The 23,538-nt window shown below is 42.5% G+C and overlaps 1 protein-coding gene across 1 annotated transcript in view; it reads right to left on the bottom strand.

Moving 5' to 3' along the window:
* LOC109451963 (uncharacterized) overlaps positions 1-23,538 on the bottom strand; it is a 382,815-nt gene that overhangs the window by 19,697 nt on the left and 339,580 nt on the right. The window lies entirely within an intron of this gene.

The following is a 23,538-nucleotide window of genomic DNA, read 5'->3' as shown; positions in this document are numbered from 1 at the left end:
TCAGGAGCCCTTCTTGGCTTCATTAAACGCAGGGTTTCTTTCATGATGGGCATTATTTTCCCATTACCTGTCAGTGCATATCCAGTGGAAAGAAGAAAAACAAAGTCCTTTTATTTTGGAATGGAATGTCACATTAAATGTCTGAGTCCCGAAAAGGGTCAGTCTTAGATGATAATCCTCACGTCTGTCTGACTTTCTCCAAGATGTCCACTTGGTGACCAGCCCCACCCATCCCCCTCCAGAGGTTGCTCAGACAAGACCAGAACCCTAATAAAGAAGATTGTGTACATGTAACAGGAACTCCCATTGTTCCTGTTAGGGACCCACATCTAGATAAATAAATGTCCCACTGGGATTATTTCCTCTGTACACTGAATAGTCCTGAAGATAAGGAAACATTCTTCTCAACATAATAAGCCATCAAAATACATTTATAACAAATCCCAGGTACACCAGAGTTATCGAAGTTGCTGACAATGGGCTTTCTTCCCGCCTGTCTCTTTCATTATGTTCCCAACAAAGGAGCTATGCTATTACTCCTGCTCTGGCCAAAGATAGCATTTCGGCCCTTGGAGCTCTGACAATTGCACTCAGCCCGTTTAATTACTTCCAGCGCAGGCACACGCTTTATTAACAGCTAGGATCAGTAGGGGCTTCCTGGAGGTCACAAAATGGTGGCTAATTGAGACTTATTTATAAGGAGCTGTGCACACACGAAGAGAACAGCGGCAGTGGCCATTTTCTTTCCTGCATATGAGGCCTAGAAATCAGGACCCCCCTCCACACAAGAGCCTCCAAAAGTTGACACATCAACAAACTGACAACAAATTAGACATTGTGGTGAAATGGGCTTTCTGTGTGCATTGTTCACATGTTGAGAAAATTAAAAATTCCCCCGACCTAGATGTATAGCTTACTTTTGCTCTCAACCCATCCATTGCCTGGTCCAACTGCTGCCTTCCCTCCAACCCGACCCATCCCCGAACACCACTTAAAAAAAAAACAAAAAAACAAACAAACCTGACTTATCCATGTTAGTGTTAACTGCTGTGAAAGCTTTGCCCACGGGTCTGCGTTTGTACAGAAGTCGGTATCTTTGGGCTCCATAATTGATCATTAACTCCTAACCTTCTTGCCAGGAAGCCCCCCCAGGAGCTCAAAGTATAACCACCCTCGTGGGACTCCTATGCTGCTTTGTGGCTGTCCCACCTACGAAGACACACTTGTACACGGGGAAAACCCAACGCACCTTTAAATACTAAAGGAAGCTCCCGCTGTCAACTTAGGGTTTAAAACATGGCCTTCAAAGTCTCTGGAAATACCCTGTGTCCCTCAGATAAACCGCAAGGGCACTTACCTCGGGAGCATGCATCTTCGGGCCTTGAAGCTCTGTCCAGGCCACCTGGATGGTAGCTGCACCAATGTGACCAGAGGGGGTGGGGAAAAGAGGGCAGAGTTCAATCTCAGCATGATTTCCTTGTTATTCAACCAAAGACAGTTTGTTTTAAAATAGGAGCTGAGCTCAGAAATATCATGGCCATGTAATTCAAATTTATTTTTTAAGTTTAAATACTTTCCTTATGCAGTCATGTATTTCTCTCTTCATGGTAAGTTACAGTGAGAGGAGATCTGATAGTTCAGAGATCTGGATAAACATGCAGACAAGTACAGAGCTCATCCAAATTGTATCTGATGACCTAATCAAAAGACCCAACTAGGGGGCCTCATGAGAACAGAGCGTCAGACGCTCATGGCTACAAACACTATTTTTCCTCAGTGATAGCCATTCACCTACTTCATGTTAGGCCAGGGAATCGGAGCAAAAGGATTTCTGGCAATTCCAGAAAGCCTTTCTCCCAATTAGTAGAGCAATGGAAGAGCAAACGATGATGGGTACTTGGACACTGTCCCCTAGCAGAGGCAGAGGTGACCTGGGTTCCACTCCTCACTCTTCTGCTCCCGTCATGCAGGGTGCCCTCCACCTGACCTTCAGACTCACTCAGGCTAGAGCTGCCCTGTCTCAGTTTACCCCGGGCCTCGTAGGGATCCCACAGCTGGGGAAAGATTGTGTGTGGAGGTCGGAAGAGTCTAGGGAGGAATAGGCAGGAAATAAGTTAGTTCATTCAACAACAACAAAAAATACATGACCCCCTACCATGTACAAGGCACTATACTGGCTATTATGAGAGACAGGGATGTTTACAAGGTCACGGCTCTCTAGGACCTTACAGTCTACAGGGAGTGGCTTCATACCAATAAGAGATAACTACAGAACTACTAAGCCACACCACACCCATAAATAATGGCGGCTGCTTGATGAGGTAGCAGAACTAAAACACTTGTTCTGTGCAGACCTGGGTTTGGGCGCTGGGGTGGCCTTATCAGTGCTCTCTCGGCAGCAAGGTCCCCAACATGAGCTCAGCCTCAGTTTCCTGTAAGATGAAATGGAGGGGAAAAAAAATGCCTTTTTTCCAGGATTTTGTTCACTATGCAGTGAGAAAAGCTGTGTTGCTGTTTCCACTGTTTGTGTTGATGGGTTTGATTCTTTCTTGAGTCAATTCTTGGTCTATTCTTTCACTCTGTTTCCCGGTCAAGGGCCTGTGATCATAACATTCAGTAAATGTGTTCCTTTGGCCCTGGCAGGGGAGATCCATGTGAGAAAATAGCACAGTGTCTCCTCCTAGTTGGGGAAAGAGCTCTGAACACTCTCCTGCCACCTTCACATACACAGAGAAACACCTGTAAATCTTTATAATTCTAGTTCAGAAATGTTCCCTGGACTCAGGTAGGCAAACTGTGGCCCACGGGCCAAATTCAGCCCACAGCCACTTTTGTCAATAAAGTGTTATTGGAATATAGCCATGCTCATTTGTGAATTGCCTCTGGTTGCCTCTATTACTTTCTCTATTAATCATTTTATTGTGTTTTAATTATTTGTGTTCCCATCTTCCTATTCTGTAAGAGTGAATATTTCTTGATGGGAAGGGATCTATGTCGATTTATTTTTATATTCCACAGGCCCAGAATATATTCGGGTACACAGAGGATATTTATCTGACAAATACATGAGCCATAAATGCCTGCCTCGATCGGTGTCTCTATTAGTAAGGCACATTTTCTCCCTGGATCACCCTCCCCATGTCCTCACTCCCATTAGTACTACCTGCCAAGAGTCCTTTATACGTGGGGCTTAAGATGAACATGGAAGTGGATTCAAGTGTTCCAAAGCCTGCTGCGTGCTGCCCCAGTTTCCCACCGCATGCCCGTAGTTCAGCCCACTGGCCTGAGACGCAGGATCATGGCAGACGCATTGTATTCTTTCTGACAGATTGTGAGCGCTGGCCCCTATGCCAGAAGAAGAAGGTCTAGCGATGACAGACAGGCTATACTGGAATGTCTCGGGAGAAGCGATGTCCAGGGCTGTCTGGGCGTCGGAGGCAGGTGAGAATGCACTGTGTGCACTTGGAAAGGTCAAGGCAGCTCTGCTGACAGGGGGTGACCTCCCAGCCACGTGGCTCAGGGCAGCTGTATGAAGCAGAGCCAACGTCAAAAACAGGGGGTGAAAGGATGGGAACACTTCATGTCCTTTCTGCAACTGTTGGGGTGTGTGTGTGTGTGTGTGTGTGTGTGTGTGTGAGAGAGAGAGAGAGAGAGACTGTGTGTGAGTGTGTCACTGTAGAAGGTCAGTGTATGTTGGGGGAGGGGCGATGGGCACGCTCTTTGGGGACATTCATTGGCTCAATGTTCAGAAGCAATTTTATCCCAAATCTCAAGTCATATAGATCAAGCAGAACCAGCCTGCAAGTCGTTGAACTGAATCCTGGGTAAAGAGGAAGAGCAGTAAAGGGCAATGGAAAAGGGGGAACTAAGAAGGGAACAGAGCAGTCACGGAAGAGAGATGCAAAGAGAAGCAAAGGCGTGGGATCCAGTGAGCAGGGCTGTGGGGATGGCTGTGTGCCTCGTACAGGTCCCAGGCGTTTCCCTCCACAGTCAGCTCCTGTCTCCTCCAAACACAGGGTCAGTTTCCCCACTGGCCAATCAGGCATTTTGTGCCTCCTCCCTCCTCTGCCTTCCTCCCTCTCCCTCTCTTTTTCCATCCCTTCTCCTGGACCCCTTAGCCCCTCTCCTTTCCTTTTCCTTTCGTTTCCTTTCCTTTCCCACTGTTCTTGTTGCCCCACTTTCTATGTCTCCTTCCCAGTGTTAATGCACAAAGGACCTTGTGCCTTGGGGATTCAGCTCAGAAGCAGTGAGAAGAGGCCACTTTCTACTGTGGATCATCATGGAACCAGGGCCTGCAGGCACCAGACTGGAATTCCTGCAAGCGGCAAAAGTCACCGAGCTTGCTTTGGGGAAGACGATACACACACACACACACAGACGCCAGCACATGCAGAAAGCACATAAAGCATGTCCATCAGGTCCAACCCTGTTTCGGACAGCACGCATTCGGCTCCTGGCTCAAGGGATCAATGTCAGGGTTGATTCGCATGATTCGCCTGCGGGGAGTTTCCAACGACCATAACCAAATTCAGAAAAGTCTGACGTCACGTGAGTGGCAGACGAATAACCCACATGTTGTGGGCTGACCGTGCTACATCCAGTTTTTATTGCACGTGATTACACTGTGGGGAGAGAAGGGGATGACGTGACTTGAAGCCCTGCAGTAATTACAGACTAGGAAGGGACTTTGGCTGTAGAAGTTAATGGCTGCCCTCGCATGGATGATGCAAACGCATATGCTACAGAATGAATCATTGCCAAACTCTGTCGATTCATCCTCAGTGATGGCTGACATTATCCATCCCTTTGCTTCCTTTCCATGTCATTGCTAGTGACCTGGTTCAGCTCCTGTCACCTCGACCCTAGACTATTCCCATAGTCGCCCAAAGAGTTCCCATGACTCCAGACCTGGAGCTTTGCTTTCCAATCCTCATGGCCTGCTAAGGGCAGACTGATGGCCATAAAGAAAAATCTCATCATCTCATCCCTCCACTCACCTACAGAGAGTAGCTCATTCTCCGCCTGCTGGCGTTCCTGGCTCTTGACAGTCTGCCCTCAGCCCACCTTTCCAGACACAGTGCCCACGGCTCCCATACACGGATCCTATATTCTGAACACAGAGGGTCATTGGTTATTCTCTGAACATGACTCATGTTGAATTATGATTGTGACTTTAAAAAACTCCAGCTGTAGTGCTTGACACTCCTGCCTACCTAATCTTCCAAACCCCACTCACCTATTACCTTGCCACTTAGTCTCTTTCTTATTAATACTTTGAAAATGATGTCACCCACCTCTGAATCCCTAGAGCACTCAGACAGGACACCTCCTGGTAAGGCCACTAAACGTGTACACGTTGGTCTCTAAGGCTGAACTCACAGCTCACTGAAGACAGGCTTACTCTATATTGTTTTCATATTTAACCCCCCACGGTATTTTTCATAGAGTAAACACTGGACTAATAAAGAACTTTATACATTGAGCAAGTAAACACAGTTGCTTCTGGAATTCATAAGTCAAAGTGGATGACAAGAAAATAAAACACAATGACAGGAAAAATGTATAAATTACAAGATACAACCAAAATCGAACAGTCCATTCAGGGAATAAAATAGCACGGAGCTGTTACAAGTTTACGGATGTACCCAAAGGGGTGAAGAGACGGTGTTGGTGAAGCTGTGAGACCAAAGTGAGATTCTGACAATGTCAAAACAGAAAGGAAACTAACTTATTCTGTGCTGAATGCTGAGCTGGTTGCCAGTATTACAAACAAAAAACTTGCCTAAGGTCACCCAGCTTTACACGGCAGGGTCAGGGCTCAAAGTCAGGCCTCCCAGGCTCCCAAGCCCATGTGATTTGCACAGCATCACGGCAGGGGCACGGGTGGGGTGTGGGCACAGGTGGAGCAGGGGTGCTCAGTCACTGCAGCTGGGTGGAAGTTTGTGGGGAGACACAATGGCCAATGGGAGAGTCATGAGGCAGAGGGAACAACCACAAAGAAAGGCCAGGAAGCAGTGAGGAGTGGAGGGGGGCAGCTTAGCCAGGAAGTCCTGTGTGTGGACGGGAGGGGCTGCACAGATTCCAACCTAGGAAGGCTAAGGGGTGACATTTAGTAGGTAGCAGCTGGCCCAGTGTGGCCTGTGGTACCATTTAGAGCAGAGGCTCTGAGAAAGCCAGGACCCTGGTGAGTCTGGAAAATCTCTTGGATCATGTGGCCCTGTGCTCAGTAAGAGAGGAGAGCAGAGGAGAAAGGCAAGAGGGGAGGGATGCAGACGGAGGCCCAGAAGAAGAAGGCTGCCTGACAAGAGGCCTCTTCATCAGATGGGCAGGGCTTTGTGTGGGGCTGGCTGTGCATGTTATTGGGGGGTGAAGGGGGGCGCCCAGAAGGCCTTCTGACGCACTGCTGCCCATGTGGAAGTTCTATTAATCTCGTAGTTGGTAGCAAGGAAGCAAAGAGTCAGTCTAGAACTTGGGAATCCTCTTTTGCTCAAAGTACCCATTTGACTAAGTCAGATATCAAATGAATCCAGTCAGGAAATCCTGTCAGTTTTTTTAAACCAATAGAAGTGCTGCCTAATGACTGCCGGACACACTGACTTTCAATGTTGGCATTTCTCTGCCCATATTAAGGAGACTCTTGCTTCTGTCACTTCCACACTGGCCCAAATCTGTAGTCAGGGCTCCCAGAGACCAAACGAATGGAGCCAAAGCGAGAGAATTCACTAATTCAGCACTTTGATCATGAGTTCCCCCAACCATTGGCTGGCCCAAAGGTCATTTCACCAGTGTAGCTGTTTTAATGGGGTTCTTTCCCAAACCCCAGCCAGTTTTACAAAGCTAAAAATCCATCGTGTCCCACTACACTCACCGTGGAAAGCACCGAGGTAGAAACTTTTGTTTGGGCTCAATTATTCAAACAGAATAAAGCAAAACAAAATCAAAACTTGCTTGACTGAATTTGATTTTTTAATGGATTATTATTTTTTTAAATTAAATTGATTAGGGTGTGAGAAAACATCGGTCCACAATACATGCTGAGTCGCCCCTGCTGGCAGAGGCTGGCAAGTGGCTGTTTGGGGAAGATGTCACCCAAAGAGAAGACAGCTTCGGAAAGACACAGCTGCACAGGAAGACAAAGAGACACACCCTTCGATAAGAGCCTACACTTTTATAGTGTAACCTTCTATGAAGAGGCCAGAACAACGAACAGGATAGAAAGAGCTAGGGTAGAAACAAAAGAGAAAACAGACCTGAAGAACTGAGATTTATGTCATCCGGTCCAAGACCCTGAAACTATATTGAAGGCACTTTATGGAGGAAAGGCTGGTGGGAGGAGTGGGAAAGACATGGCACGTGTGTCCCCAGCCTGGCATTTCACCCAGGCCTCAGCCTAACAGCTCTGTGCCCTCAGGCCAGCCATGTAAACTCTACAGCTTGCCACTTCATCTGTAGAACAGGCTTAGAGTTGGTCCTCTTGATTTTCCTTTCCACCACTAATATCCAAGATGGTTGTCTATCCTCTCTTAAAATATTTTGTGTGACCTTCCCAGCTAGTCAGTTTCAGAATTTAGTGACACTTGCTTCTTTATATCTAACGGGCATCTCTCCTCCTGCACTTCAGGCTAATTTCTTTAGCTTGGTCCTTGGGAAGAGTCACTGAACAATAGGCATTTACATGATGACAAACCACCATATGCTTAAAAAAATTAACTGTCTTTTTAAATTAAAGTAACACATGCTTATTGAATAAAGACTTAGAAAGATAGGAAAATGTAGAAAATAAAATAATAACTGCTTCTAATCCCACTCTGAGTGCTAATTACTGCTAAACCTTTTCCCGTTTAGCATGGGATCATAAGCCAAATATACTGCTGTACAATGATTTTTTTAAAATTTATTATCTCATGGGTGTTTTGTCATTACAAATATTTAAGTTCATAAATCATGTTAAAGATTGTGTAATATTCTAGTATATGCAAATATGATTGGACTTTGGTTGTTCTTTGTGATTCCAGCTGCTTTAAACTTTCATTTTTATGAAATTGATACAAACACCTATATAAAAAGTGAAAGGGCAAATACAGAGCTCTTCAGAGAAGACAGCAGACCCCTGCTCAGCCTTCCTTACTTTCGAGCCCGACTCCCAATGACAGATTTTTTCAATCTTTTGACGGTTTCTTTATGTTATTACTTCTATGTTTCAAAACTAGGTGCTTCTCCACTCACTCTCAATTTATCAGTTTTTTTCCCCGAAGCCAGTGACTGGACTGATGGCAGACGAGGATTTAGCACTCTTAGCCCAACAGCTTTCACCATCTCCTCTCTCACAGTTCTCCCATTAGAATAAAATGATAACTTCTGATCAAGTCAAGAGTCATCATGGAAATTATTAGGATCATAAAAAAATTCTTCTCTGCTGAGACAAGTAGCATGCTATGATTAAACTTAATTTTTTGCACGTGCAATCTTTTTTAAAATATGATAAATAATTGAATATTTTTGTTTTAGTTGTTTGCTCAATTTCTACGTATATATCATGTTTTCTTCTCAACCTTTCCTGCAACTTCCCACATGGCTTAAATACATCAAATAACCTATGAGTTTTGTTTGTTTTTTCTAACGATATCTTGCTTGGCGTCTTCTATTTTCCTGTTCTAATTTTACTGATTGCTTTACAGGCCAGGAGCACATCTTTTGCCCAGATAATTATCACTGCAATCATCCTGGGAATTCTCTTTGCCTCTCTAGTGTTTTGTGTCTCCTGTTTTTGTTTGTTTGTTTTCATGCCTTACTCTTTGGTGGTTTACTCCTTCATTAATATGACGCATATCCTCCAGCAGCTTTCTGAGAAAAGGTGCATGAAAGGTAGAATTCTGAGGCTTGGCACATGTGAAAATGTCTTTATTTTCCCATCACCATAATAATTGATGGACAGTTTGTCCGGGTATAGCATTTTAGGTTGAAAATCCTTCACAAGTTTAAATACGTTGCTCCACTGTTTTCTAGCTTCTATTTTTTTCTTTTAGCTAGTCCAAATGCCATTCTAATTGCAGAATTTGCTTGTTACCATTTGTTCCTTTCTCTGGAAGTCTTTGGAATCTTCTTTTTATTGATGGTGTTTTAAAATTTCATAATGATCATCCTTGGACTGACCTATCTCTCTCTCTCTCTCTCTCTCTCTCTCTCTCTCTCTCTCTCTCTCTCTCTCTCTCTCTCTCTCTCTCCTATCTGTCTATCTATCCATTCATTTATTCATTCAGCTTGTCACTTGGTAGGGTTTTTCGTTATAGAAATTCTTGTTCTTTAGCTCTGGAATTTTTAAAAAAATGTATTATTTCTTTGATAGTTTATTCCCTTCTGTTTTAAAAATAATCTTTGCCAATTTGAACAATGAAACATAGATAGCGTCTATGTTAATTCGTTTTTTGATAACTAAGTTTGCAGTTTTAAAATTCACTACTGCTTTTTTATTACACAAATAATGTATGCATTTCTTCATCTTGTACACAATTTGAACAATACAGAAATACAATAAACAAGCTGTGAAAGTCTTCCTCCCCTCTGCTTACATTCCTGCTCCTTCCTAGGGTGACCATAGCTAAGGTTAAGCCGTGCATCTTTTCAGCCACTGTTTTTTACATATACAGAGACATACATTTGTATGCACAGACATACATAGTCTATATATTTTTGAGGGAGTTACTAAAATATATGAATGGAATCATACTACACTTATACTTTTGCAGTTGGCTTTTTTCACACATTAATGAATCCTGGATAATTTCCCATATCTGTATGTATACATTTCACATTATATAGCACCACCCAGATTTAAGCGACCATATAGCTGTTGAAATATTTCCATTTTTCTTAATGACGTTTAAACACTGCTTACATATTAAAAATATTAAACTTTTGAAATGACATTTTATCACGCGTGTCATATTCTTTGATTGCATCTGTTATACAGCCCTTAAGCTGACTTGTGATTCTGGACTGTAAATCAAACTGGCCCGCCTACAGCTGAGTGAGAAACAGGAGGAAAAAGCAAAGTGAGAGGCAGAGAAAAGACAAGTGGTTCCCCGGTTTACATGAAGCACAGACTTATCTTCACGAGACTGTACTATGCCCTGGGGGTGTGTCTCTGCTCTGTTGAGAAGGAGGCTTGTCATACTATTAACCCTGCTTTATTAGGGACTGGTGAGTTCTAAATATTTGGCTAGTCTATGATATGTGCAGTTTCAGCCCCAGCAAAGAGGTCATAAATATAACCATAATAAGGGTAATAACATTTGTGCAGCACTTTACAGTTACACAGCCCTTTCAAATGCATGAGCTCATTTACTGTGTACAATGTTATTATAACAACCATGCAATTTGTCTTCAGGGCTCCCATCAGCCACGCATGTGTTAATGCTGAGTCTGGGATGGTGTGGGCCAACCTCCCAGTTAGGCAGACCTGGATTAACAAATTCCTCCTTGATCACTGACTACTCTGACTTTGGGCTACCACGTGACCTGCCCTCGCCTCAGTTTCCTGAGTTAGCATTGCATACAATGTAGTACTGTTGTTTGATTAAATAGTATTACAGAAGTAAAGCTTCTCGCATAGGACTCACATATTTTAAGCATGCAATGACTTAGAGCTCTGTTTTCCCTCTTTCCTAACCCAATATCTGGAAAAACAAATAGACATATTTCTTTTACCCTACCTGTTTTAGGGATGTGCTTCTGTAAGAGAAAGTGAATAATGCCTTAAAGACCCACACTCATGTTACCAGGTCAGGTGGGGAGCAGGAGACAAAGACAGAAGACAACAGGAAGTGACAGGAGGGTGGAAAGGGGGGATGGTGCTGGCTTGGGGGAAAGTGAATGGGGCTTATTTGAATACAGAGTACAGTGTGTTCAGGCAGTAAGGCTGCTGGGTATTAAAACTGACCATAGTCTCAAAGTGAGTGCCCATTGACTCATAAGATCTTCCAGATTGGTGAGCTCCACATTTTAATGACAAGACACCTGTAATTAGGGGTTTGGGTGACACGGGTTCCAACACAGCTTCGTTTCATAGCTGCCAGCTATAAACAGTCTCTGAATGCCTTTTCCCAGGAGGGACTGATTCACCAGAGATGACTCACTTAGGTAATTCGTATCAAAAGCCACACACTGCCCAGATTTTTCTCCTCTCCACCCGCTAACCCTGTTCTGCTGACACTTTCCTTTTCTGTCTTCTCTGCCCTTCCTTTAAAGTATTATGGGGCTTGACTCCATGGAGAAAAAAAAAAAAGCAAAGAATAATTGAGGTATCATGTCATGCAGGGTATCACGTGGGGTCTCTGGTCCCGCTCCCCACCTAAGAACACAGGACATGGTGAGGCCAAAAAGGCACACCCACGGAGCCATAGATAGGGGAGTCATACCACTGTAGTCTTGCTGGCAGCTGGGTTGGAGACACAGGAAGCAGGAGCCACACGATCCACAACCTGTCGCCCACTTCTCTGCCAACCCACCTCACTTGCTACCTGCCATCCGCCGTGCTAACTGCAATCCGCTCTTGCTAGCTCAGCCACCATCTTCTTGCTAGCCCCCATTTGCTGCTAGCGTAGCCAAGGCAGTTGTATTACTGGCCAATGGTTCACTGGTTACAGCTGATGGCCATCCAATCACAGTTGATGGCCATTTGCTACCTGAGTCAGCACCGTTCCATGTGAGGCCAAGAGCCTGGAAACTGCACTCCTGGCTCTGTCCCCACATATCGTCTCTGAAATAACCAGCCCTCAAATGTACAATGAATGGAATGATTGGTAAGTTCTGGCCATCTTGGGAGCCAGCTTTGTTGTTGTGAGCTAGTCTTTAATATCATTTGATTGATGATGCTGTTTTATGATTATTTCCAGCTGGAGCGTCAAGTGACAAGTTCAATTACGGTCTGGCTAAAAAGCCAAGGGAAAAGAAAAAAGGTCATTTTGGTTGGCTTTATTGGTCTTCAGTGAGAATGAGAAAGGCCAAGTACGCACACCAGTGGTTTTTAATGATCTACTGATATACTCAAACGACAGAATAATGATCCCATTTAGTACTTTCGATTCAAGGAAACAGATCTGGAATATTATCTAAGTTTTACTGATTTATTCGATATATAAGATGGCATTAAGTGCTCAATCTCTACTTGCTCTGGAAAAATTATCATAATCAAATCAAATTTTTTTCAAATAAGAGTTTTTTTCTATAATTAGGTGATAAACAATGATTAAATGAGTTAATATGCTTCAGTGATTACGGGTTTGGGTTTTTCGAAGGAAAATAACATGGTTGATAAAACCTCATTAAATAAGCCTATTATCAATCTGTCATTCCACAGACTTTTAAAAAATCGCTCTATTGGTACATGACTGTAAAATGGTGCTCAAGACAGTTCTAATTGTTACTTGCTATTGTTGCTTTCAAATAATGTTTTCTTAATCTGATAAATTATATTATAAAAAACTCAGTTAACAATACTTTCTAGATACTATTTAGCACAGCAGGATTCCATTTATCTTGAAAATTGTATACAAACCTACTCATCGTTGCTTATCACTTACTTCCCTCTTCTTTTACTCTTTCCTATCTCACTAAGATAAAGAACGTGAAAATTATTTGCTTGCAATATTAAAAAATAGTCACTTTCTACATTAATAGAGATCTTTGAAAACAAAACAAAGAGAAGGAATGGGTGATTCATAATTCTTCCAATTCCATGTATTGTTTTTGCTTTAAATATGTGTCCCATTGTGTTTTGTCATAACAGGTAAGGAACAAAATTCTTCAGATAAAGTTGGATTGGTTACGGTGAGGGTGGGTGGGGCTCAAAATATGGGACAAGGTGAGGGAGGATAGAAAATGTTTGCTGCATTGAGATCAATGAATGAATAGTCTTGCTCCTCAATCCCCCACTTCACCACTTCTAGACACAGATTTTTGTACTCTAGGTAAGAAAGAGATCAAGTGATTTTTTTTTTTCTACTGCAAATTAACCGCTTTTTCGCTGACTATAGTGCCAAAGATGATTAATTAACAACACATTAATCCAAAGGCATGTGTGTTCTTAAAGTCTTGGTTCTTGGCAGGGCTTCTCAATCTCATGTAATCTGGGTATTTTTATTTTTTTTTTTTGTATTTTTTATTTGATAATTTACTCCTCTCTGTTCTCTGTTCTTGGAACTCCCATTAATTAAATTTTCCTATTCTCTCCTATTTTTTTTTTCTCTTCCATTTTCTGGTATATTTATTAGCGTCCTCTTTCAACTACTCCATTGAATATATAGGTTTTTTTTCTTTAAGAATGTTCTGATCTTCTCTCGATCATGTCCTTTTTTAAAACGGTATCTCTCTTTTCACGAATGCTGTATCTTCTCTTATCTCTCTGAGACTATTATCATAACTTCTTGAATTTTATTCCTTTTGCTCATTTAATTATTTTCCTCACAGTTTCTTTCTTTCTTTTTCTGCCTCTTTGTTTTGGTGTCTGTTTTAATTCTATATCCTTCCTCAACATGTCTAGAAATTCCTGGTTCTCCATTCCCATTTAAGAACAGAGCACTAAAAACCAGGTGAGAACCATAAACAAATTTAAAAGGAGAATTCTAAACCACCACAGAAAATATTTGTTCTATAGGACAGAATAATGGTCAATGTTTATATATCTAAACAGCATGAATAAATCAACAAGAAAAGATAATTATTTCACTGAAAATGGATAAATGTCATGGACCACCAATTTGTAAAATATAATTAGCTAACAACATTTAAAATGCTTAACTAGTACTGAGATATAAATTCAAACAACAAGTGTCATTTTTAGCGCCAAATTGTCTTTTTTAAATTGTAATTCTAAATTTTGGCAAGGGTGGGTAAATGTTACTCTCATATGTTGCTGGTAGGACTATAAATTAGTGAGTTTTTTTCAGAGTAACAATACAGATATATAGATAGATAGATAGATAGATAGATAGATAGATAGATAGATAGATGATAGATAGATATAGATATATAGATATAGATATATAGAGAGATATATTAAAGCTTTGAAGAAGAATTTACCCTTTAATCCAGCAATTCTACTTCTACTAATCTTAAGGAAATAGTCAAGTTTGCAAAGATCTATATTCAGTCCACTGTTGTTTATTATGGTGAAGATTGGACATAATACAAATGTCAAACATTAAGGGATTAACAGGATAAATTATGGTTATGCCCATCCGAGGAATCCTATTTAGCTATAAGGAATTATGTTATTGCAATTTATTTATTGACAAGGAAAGAGGTTAATGATATGTTGTTAAGTCAAAAAGGTATGACAGAAGAGAATATTGTGTAAAAATGGAGCTCCATTGAAAATGATACTATTTATGATATGTACGTACACAGAAAAAGGCTTGGTGATATACATAAGCCATGATTATTTATAGATGATGGGAATCTAGGTGAGTTTTATATTCTTCTTTGTTTCTATATGTTTCCCAGATTATGTACAACGAACATGATACTCTGTGCATAATACAAATATTTCTTTAGGCGAGGGAGAGAAAAAAGGATTTAGAAGCTCTGTGGGTGTCACGGCTGGGCGTTGCTTATTCTTGAGTACGCTTCACCATAGTGTGATAAAATGGGGACCAAGTCATTTCATGGGAGAAACACACATATCAGTATCTGGGTCCCCGTGTTTCTTTCTACAAAGAACAATCTTCCAGTTTCTTTCCGGGAGAGTATAAGATCAGTAGCCAGGATTCTGGGAGCCAGATGGCTCCCCATGATTAATTTTCACTTAATCGGCCCTGTTTCCAGCCTGGCATTTTCCTCCTACCCTCTACTGTACCTGGGTACCCCAGGCAAGACTTGCAGGCCAAATTTATCCAGAGAAAAGCCTCCAGTCTCTCCCGGGTGAATGAGGGTTAGTTGACTGGTAGTTGAGCAATTGGAAGAGGATGGGGATTCACACTGGTCTTACACAGATTTTTTTTTAAATTTATTTTTAGAATTTATTGGGGTGACAATTGTTAGTAAAATTACATAGATTTCAGGTGTACAATTCTGTATTACATCATCTATAAATCCCATTGTGTGTTCATCACCCAGAGTCAGTTCTCCTTCCATCACCATATATTCGATCCCCCTTACCCTCATCTCCCACCCCCCACCCCCCTTACCCTCTGGTAACCACTAAACTATTGTCTGCGTCTATGAGTTTCTGTTTCTCATTTGTTTATCTTGTTCTTTTGTTGTTTTTGGTTTATATACCACATATCAGTGAAATCACATGGTTCTCTGCTTTTTCTGTCTGACTTACACAGATTTTTAAACTAGAATTCCCTGTTTTAAGCCCCATCCTTCCTCTAGCCCTCACAATACTTGCTGCCTCCAATTCCTATGCCTTTCCAGGGTCCGGCATATCAAATCGACTTATTTCTTGTGCTTCCCTCCTCAACGTTCTTTCTGAACTCTGATATACTAGTTATTACTATTCCATCTGTTTCCAGACTTCAAAATTTTGTTGACATTTCTCATTTGGTGAGATCATTCTTGTTCTTTTCATTCTTGTTGATTTTTTTCTTCCTACTCTCATTTTAATAAAATTTCCAAAGGAGCAGAGATAAATATTAGCATTCAATCCAATACATTTAACAGGAAGTCCCGTGGATATTTATACATTTGTTCCTATTCACAAATAACACTGTGCACAGATGTCTCATCAAAGAAGCTTCCAGAGCTGGGCAAGGCGAGTTAATGGTAACTTGCTGATGAGGAGACATATGATGATAAGTGGATTTATCTGACCTAGGTAGGAGCGAGGGCGTGAGGATTCTTTCCCTGATTAGTCCATCCAAGGCCAGGAATATGCAAAAAGTAAGTGGCCAACACAATATACCAATTTCTCTATAATAAAATGTTGCACTTTGATAGGAAGGAAATTACAGCTGTTCTGTACAGACGGTTAAGTAGCTGACTGCTCTTTAACAGAATATAATGAAATATCTAAAGTGAATAGACACATCAAGAAATAGATGTCTGAGCTAAATTCCTACTTCCCATTTTAAAAATCCTTGAATTGTTAGCATTTATTAGATTTTTTTAAATAAAAAGTTCCTCCACACCACTGACCCAAGTAGAGAATTTCCAATAGTCAATTCACTAAATACTGTGTCCCTCAATGCACTTGAACTTCCCTAAAATGGATTGATTTTTCAGGAATCATCTTTGTACCGCTTGTTTGAAAGTCTTCATTACAACATAGATGAGGCCATGAGGACAGGTATCTACCTGTGTGTAGGTGTGTGTTTGTCTACATACATGTACGTATTTACTTCTTACCACTATTTTATGTGTGTTCACTTACTTCCATGTCTACAAAATTACAAACTTCCTAAGGGCAGAAATAGTGACTTAGTTTTCAAAATTCTTCTGTTTCTCCTGGCACCCAACCCTCGGCTCAACATGTGGTAGGGATTCAATAAATATTTGCTGATTTACTGGTGGACTATGTTGTTGAAAAGGGACGTCTGAACCTCCAACAGCATCAAGAGTACACGTGGATCTATGTGTCATAAACAAGTTGACAGAGGAAAATGTTGGTTAAGAATTGTCAGTTAAGTAAGTCAGTCACGAAAGGACAAACATGGTATAATTCTGCTTACATGAGGTAGAATGGTGTTCGCCAGAAGCTTGGAGACAGGGAGATGGGAATTTATGTTTAAGGGGTACAGAGATTCAGTTGGGGAAGATGAAATAATTCTGGAGATGGAGGATGATGATGGTTGCCTAACAATGGGAATTTTACTTAATGCCACAGGATTGTACGCTTAAAAATAATTAAAATGGTGGATTTTGTTATGCATACTTTACCACAAGAAAATAAAAGAACTGTCAGTCAAATCATCACTGCCTGGGGGCCTTCAAGGACCAGGAATGTCTGGAATCCTAGAAAGATGGTCTTGTTTACCAGGGTGATTTGAAGCTCATGAATCTGTATGTAGTTCATTGGTTCTGCACTGGGGTCTGGTGAAAGGAAAATTCATAACTGAAGACAACACAATGGAAACTTATTTCTTGTACATTTCACAGAGACTGCTCTCTGTCAATGTCATTCCAGCATTTAACCCCTTTGAGAAGATGAAGTTTCCATTGGATAATGCCAGGCTTTGAGAACGGCTCACTGCTTGAGCTTTCTGGTGAGCTCCATGGGGAGTAGGGAGAGGATGAGCCTGGGTCACCTTTGTACAAATGTGTCCAGGCTGGTTTGGCAGCCATGCGTGAGCTATCAGGTGGGCAGTTGAAAGAAGCAACTACGGAGCCCCTGGTGTGGAGAAACCGGGGTTCCCGTGGAATTTCGTCCCCCAAGTCTGCAGACCTTTCCTTCTTTCTGTCATGACTGGAACATCTCAGAGCAGTGTGAGCCAACCCAGGTACAACCCTAAGGTCACTCAGACATTTGCTAAGTGAGTGGAGAAGTTTGGAAGAGTGAGCAGTAAGAGACCTGCCTAATGACCTGAGGTGCTAGACGTTAACCCAACTGGGTTTTGGGAAGTCATCCCTGGAATGGTGGGACCTGCTCAAATATCATCTGGGAGGCCCCTGGGAGCTCTGCTCCTGGGAGCCTATATGGAGATGGAATGTTCCAGGCTGAGCATCACTGCCTGGGTTGCGTACCCAGCATGACCTGAAGGGCAATACAAACTGTGACCAAACATGGAGGCAGGAGTCTAACGTCAGGAACAACAACGCAAAGCTGGCTGGGGAGAGGGGCTGGAGGCTGAGGCTGTGAAATATGTGAAGGTGTCAGAGGCCCACAACTGGGGCAGGCGAGGCTGGCAAGGAAGACGTGATGTTTTCAAGTGGCCGGGCAGGATCAGACACCTGGAAGCAAAGCCGATTACAGAGCTGCCAAGCAGCGACTCGCATGTGGCCACAGTGTCATAACACTGATGAAAAGGACAAAGTTCACTTCGTCAGTCAGACCTATTGTTTACGTGACACAAAACCTGCGTCTAATGTAAAACGTGCAAGTCGTTCATTAAAATTGTCACTTTTCTCCCAGCTGTCCACAGAGAAGTCGCCTGAGAGAGCCCATGGTAAGAAGAGAGAACAGGAAATCGATTTTCCGTTTTGAAATGACGTTTGTCACTATTTCTTCCTCTGGGTCTCATCTCGGTCCTCTTCAGTGCTTGGTTAACTTAAAGGTCGCTTCCTGGTTTCGCGTGGCCACAGCTCTCACCGAACTTCACTCATCCAGGCGCCTTGCCTTCAACATGGTCTCCTTGCCCGTGACTCGGTTGATTTCTTTGTGCTCAGAACATGCTCCAGGGCTTCCTCACCCCTCCCCTAACTTTCTGAGAGCCCAGGCATACGACTCCCCCAAGGAGGCTCTTCCTTCCACAGGGAGGCTTCAAGAAAAGAGCGTGTATTTGCAGATAATAAAGGAGATCTGTGAAATGTGTGCTTGGGGACTGAAAATTTAGCATCTCACAGCTGAAGTTTCAAGGGCTCAAAGACCTCATCCCTCATAACCCTTTGTTGGAAGTCAGTTTGGAGCCAGAGAAAGGAAAGAAAAAAAAAAAAAAAATATATATATATATATATATATATATATATATATATATATATATGAAGACTATCTAATTTTGTTAATCTCATTTTCAAATTCAAATCTCAAATGTCCCCTGAGGCAGTGAATTGTTGAAGGCAACACAGTGATGAAAACTTAATAAAAGACCCAGAAAGATCATAGATCACGCTGGCCTGTCAGTTGTCATAGGTAAGGGAACAATAATGACATTATTCTAATATTTGGAATGTTCTTGGCTGTGTTTCATTCTCGGCAATGACAGTTACCCCGGCTTCAAACTTCATCACTGTCTGCCGTGAGCTCATCCGTGGTTTCTGGTCATTTCTGCCTTAAATTTTCTTCCTTCTGCCTCTGTTTAAAAAATATGTTTAACCACAAAATCTATGCATGGTGATGTCTTTATGTCATCACTTTATGTCATGACTTTAGTCACTTCCCATCCCAGGCTCTCCTGTTTTTCAGCCTATTAACTCAGTCTCCTAAGTTATCTTTTCATAGCACGAGGATGGATCATATAAACGCCATTCTCTGGTTTCCCCATTCCTGCAGGATGGGTTAAAGTCCTTTGAATGGGATACAAAGACTCTACAATAGAAACTTTGACGCATTCACAGCCTCACTCCCTGTCACTGTGGGCCTGCCCTTCTTTGTTCCCAAGTCCCCACCTCCTCCATGGTTTCTGCTGCCGCCATCCCAAACATGTAAGACTCATTTACTTCTCAGTGCTTTTCCTGGAACGTCCCTTCTCTTAGATGCCTTGGACTCCACAGCTTGCAAGTGTCCTCATCTGTGAAGACTCTTAGTCACGCCCGGATCATTGCTCTACTGTCCAGTGATATGGAGTCATATCGGAACTGTTTCTGCATCTGGGATCTGTTCCTACTCCTATGCCTTCACTCAAAGACACAAGAGACCGGGACCCTCTCACTTTTGCACACACTTTTCTTAACACAGCTCTTGGCTCCATGTACTCAATTAATGTTAAGTGAAGGAAAGAATGAATGAAGAAAGGAAGGGAGACGGTCCATTCCAGAGGAGTGGATAAGCAGTGCACCAACTTCAACGGAGCAAAGGTTGGCTGGGCACCAGGTATGTACTCAGGTACCGGGGGAGCACCCTCTCTGTCCTTCGCCAGGGGCTGCCAGACGGCATATTTTGAGAAATTAGCTCATCTTTGCCTTCTTTTCTGGTTGATTTTCTATGCAAAGTTCATTTCCTTATTGTCTCATAAGAGGAAAGTTGACACGGAAATGGAAGGAAGTGCCTTATGTTCTACATCTAAGGTGACCTCAGTTCAGTTTTAGTCGGGGGTAATGATGTCCCTAAAAAAGACTGGGTAGTCTCCCCGAACTGTCCCCTACACACCCTTCCCAGAGATCCAGGAAGAGCAGGTGTTACTCTTCCCCAAAAGCCACACTCTCAGAAAGTCACAAGAACAAAATTATCAGCCCTAGTCTCCTGCTGCTGGGAATGGTAATGACTACAATTCTCTAGAAATCAATTTCGGAAAATGAATCCAAAATCTTCAAGACCTTCCACCCCCTTGATCCAACCATCTCACTCCAGTGATGGAAGAAAATCTATGGACAGACAGGTTCATCCCATAATCATTTATATTAGTAAACAATTTAAAAGGCAGTGGGTTAAGGAACACACATTAGTCAGTAAAAATTGTATCTTAGAAAAATATTTAACAACACCTCCAAAGTGGCTACGTTAATGTGTTCATGAAAACTAAACACCACCTACCAAGTTTTCTGTACTTACAGCTGCTAATGTAAAACAATTGGAGACTTTTTTGCTTTTGACACCAGGAATAGACTCATCCTGCACGGGGCAGAGAAGTCACTGCTCTGTTAGCTGATTGAAGCCTAAATCTTGCAGGGTTGCTCCAAGCTCTCCTGGCACCCCCTTCCTACCTGTCTGTCTCCACACAGGGACCCTATGACTCGCTGTGGTGTTTTCTGGGGTACATACCCCTCTGCTGGCTCTTTAAAGAAAGCTGCCACCTGCTGCTACACTTCTGAGGCTCCTGAGAGATGAAACAGGGGGTGCTCCTAGCCCCAACCCCAGGTTGCGTTCTTGCTCCCAGGAGCCTAGAGAGGTCCTGCCTGACCACTGGCTCCAACCTTGAACTGAGCCGACCCCCTCTGGCCCTGCTTTGCCTTCCAGCCTCAGGAACCCCTCACCCTCTTATTTCAGGAGCACTGAGCTCACTGGATACCCTAGCACCCACCTCTGATCTTACCACCAAATGCCTCTGCAGGAGGAAAATAAAAAGAAGCGCACAAGAGGAGGAGACTGAAAAGAGTCACCGCCTCAGAATGTCCCCCCTACATCCCAGTACCATTCCCTGGGGGCTCTTTCCATTTGTTTGGTGCTACCAGAAGGCAAGGACGAAGGTGGGTCCACATGATTCTCAGGATGCTTTCGTCTCCTCCCTGCCACTCTCCTCCCCCATGAGAAACATCTGAGGTAAATGACAACTGGTCCCCTCAATAGAGAAGAGAGTGGACACAATGAAATACTGATGCCCTGACCCAACCTGTGTCCTGCCAACGTTGTTTTGAGTTATTGAAAGAGGTCAAGGTCACAGGATAGTCTATTGTCTCTTTATTTTCGATTTCCCAAAGCGGCACAGCTTAGAAATCATAGGGCTGCATGGCCCAGAGCCAGAAAATACGGCTCTGTTCTCTGCTTTCTATCACTGGTCCAGCATTTTGGCAACAGCTTCAGGTTGTTTGTCTATCACCCTCTTTTATGATCCTCTCCCCAACTCGGGCAGCAATTCTTCGGGAAGTTGCTCCATGGAGAAAAAACACTTTATGTGGACTTTTCCGTGTGTTTTCTTGTCTGGCTCAGCTGTCCCCTCTGTACCCACTTCCTCCAGTGTGACAGACATTTTGTCACTAGTTTCTTTATCTGAAACACGCCTGCTCCCACTGTGGTGGCCTGTGCTACCAGGTAGACAGCATATTTCGGAAGTGAAGCTAATGACACCGTGGCTTCCTTGGTAGTGGCTCCTGGGTTCCAGTTGCCTCCCTGGCCTCCTGCAGTGAGTAACGGTGATAATAAAATCGCGGAGCAAACCCTCCAGTCACTGTGAGGTTCCCGGGGAGTTGGAGCTGTCCAGCCAAGATGCAGCTTAAAAAGCTGATCCTTCTCGCCAATTATCGGTCAGGGTAAAAGCAGAGACAAAAGACGGAGAAAACCTTCTCAGAGTGTTCTGGGGACACGCGAGGCAAAAATGCCCAGAGGAAAAGTCTTATGAAGTGGTTAGATCCTGAGAAAGTCTCTGTGTGTTCCAGGGAAGGTGCTGATGAGACCTTGGGGGTTGGGGGAAGGGGGGCATGGGGAAACTGAGGCTGGGGACTGAACTGAATGTTGTCTTATCTTCCCAGAATTGATCCCTCATAAGGTAAGTCCTAAACTTATCAGAGCGTAGCCATATTTCTAGGCTGATGATCTTCTCCAGATGGAGCTATTACAACTCATTGCTGGGATCGCTTCTTAGTCAACAGTAGAGAATGAATCACGCTGGACTGACGTTACCTTTCAAAAATTAAGGAAAGCCTTTCCCATCTGCCCCCACAAAGAAAGTGGTGGTGCCTATTTCTCAAGTTTGTGTGTCACAAAGTACGTGTTGGGGAATTACCATTTGAGTTCCAATGTCCCTTCTTCACACTTTCTGGGCCGGACGATGCCCAACTCTGGAGACACAGAAGCCATGTTGCATCTGTCAGCAGAACTCGCTTATCTGTGTGAAGAAGCAACGTGGTTCTCCCTGGATCTCAGTGTCTGAGTGAATAAGTTTTGAGCCCAGGTATCCTCAGAACTCCTCCCACGTCAAGTATTTCTATTTCTAAACATTTATCCGGCTCTTACTACTGTAGGTCATTCTTTCTGTAGTTGTTATGAAAAACATAAAAATAAATGCATGGTTCTCAGACTCCAGTAGCTTTAGAGAACTTGCCTTGAAAACAAAAACAACCTGATCCCCATTTTTCTCCCAGTTGTACTCATGGAGCGGCTGAAGAGAGATTTAAGAATATCCAACAGCTAGAAATTTCTCATGGAGACACTGATAGTATCATGTTCGCGGTTACTACTAAGGCAAACAACAGCTTGACACTGTATAGCTCCACTTACTTGGTTCCACCAAATATTCTTCCATATGAACTGCAATGTAGAGGCCCTCTTTGGGAAAATTAACTCTTTACTTCCTATGCCAAAAATTTTTTTAATTACAATGTTAATTTTAACATGGTAGCCAATTTGGAAATCTTTAGGGAAAAAGGGGGCTTTCTTTATGTAATGTAAGGCTGAAGACACACGTTGTAGGCTTAAAAGCCATGGGAAAAAATCAAATAGAAAAAAAAGTGTTCATCTATAAAAAAGAAATCATTAACAAAATTAAAAGACAATTGACAGAATGGGACGTGATGGATAACATGTTTATGTTCTTAATGTAGAAAGAGCATATGCAAGTGAATAATAAATATTCTAAGATGCCAATTGATAAATGGACAAAAGACATGAATAGACACATCAAAAAGTACTAACAGTAGTGATACTTGCCATGTTGAAGCTCACCAGCAAAAAACAAAACAAAAAAGATGTAAAGGAAAACACACTGTGTAATATATATAAAGGTGAGATGTCACAGAAAGCATTCAGGGAAATGGATTCTCTCACACACTGCGAGCATATAGACAGGAAAACCTTTCTGGAAAGCAATTTGGCAACAGTTATCAAGAGCTTTAAAAATGGTCCTATCTTGTAACCTAACGATTTCACGCCCAGAAATAGATTCTAAATTCTAAATAGATTCTAAATAAAATGTTTTTCTAGAAACATATATCTCTAGGGACAAAGAAATAATATTAGACACACCTTAATAGCTGACAATAGACGTATTAAACTGAGAGTATTAATATGTG

The sequence above is a fragment of the Rhinolophus sinicus genome, chromosome 6 (genome assembly GCF_057876585.1).
Source record: "Rhinolophus sinicus isolate RSI-liver-muscle chromosome 6, RSI-T2T, whole genome shotgun sequence".
Taxonomy (NCBI): domain Eukaryota; kingdom Metazoa; phylum Chordata; class Mammalia; order Chiroptera; family Rhinolophidae; genus Rhinolophus; species Rhinolophus sinicus.
The sequence above is the reverse complement of the archived record's forward strand: the minus strand, read 5'-3'. Positions and strand labels throughout refer to the sequence as shown.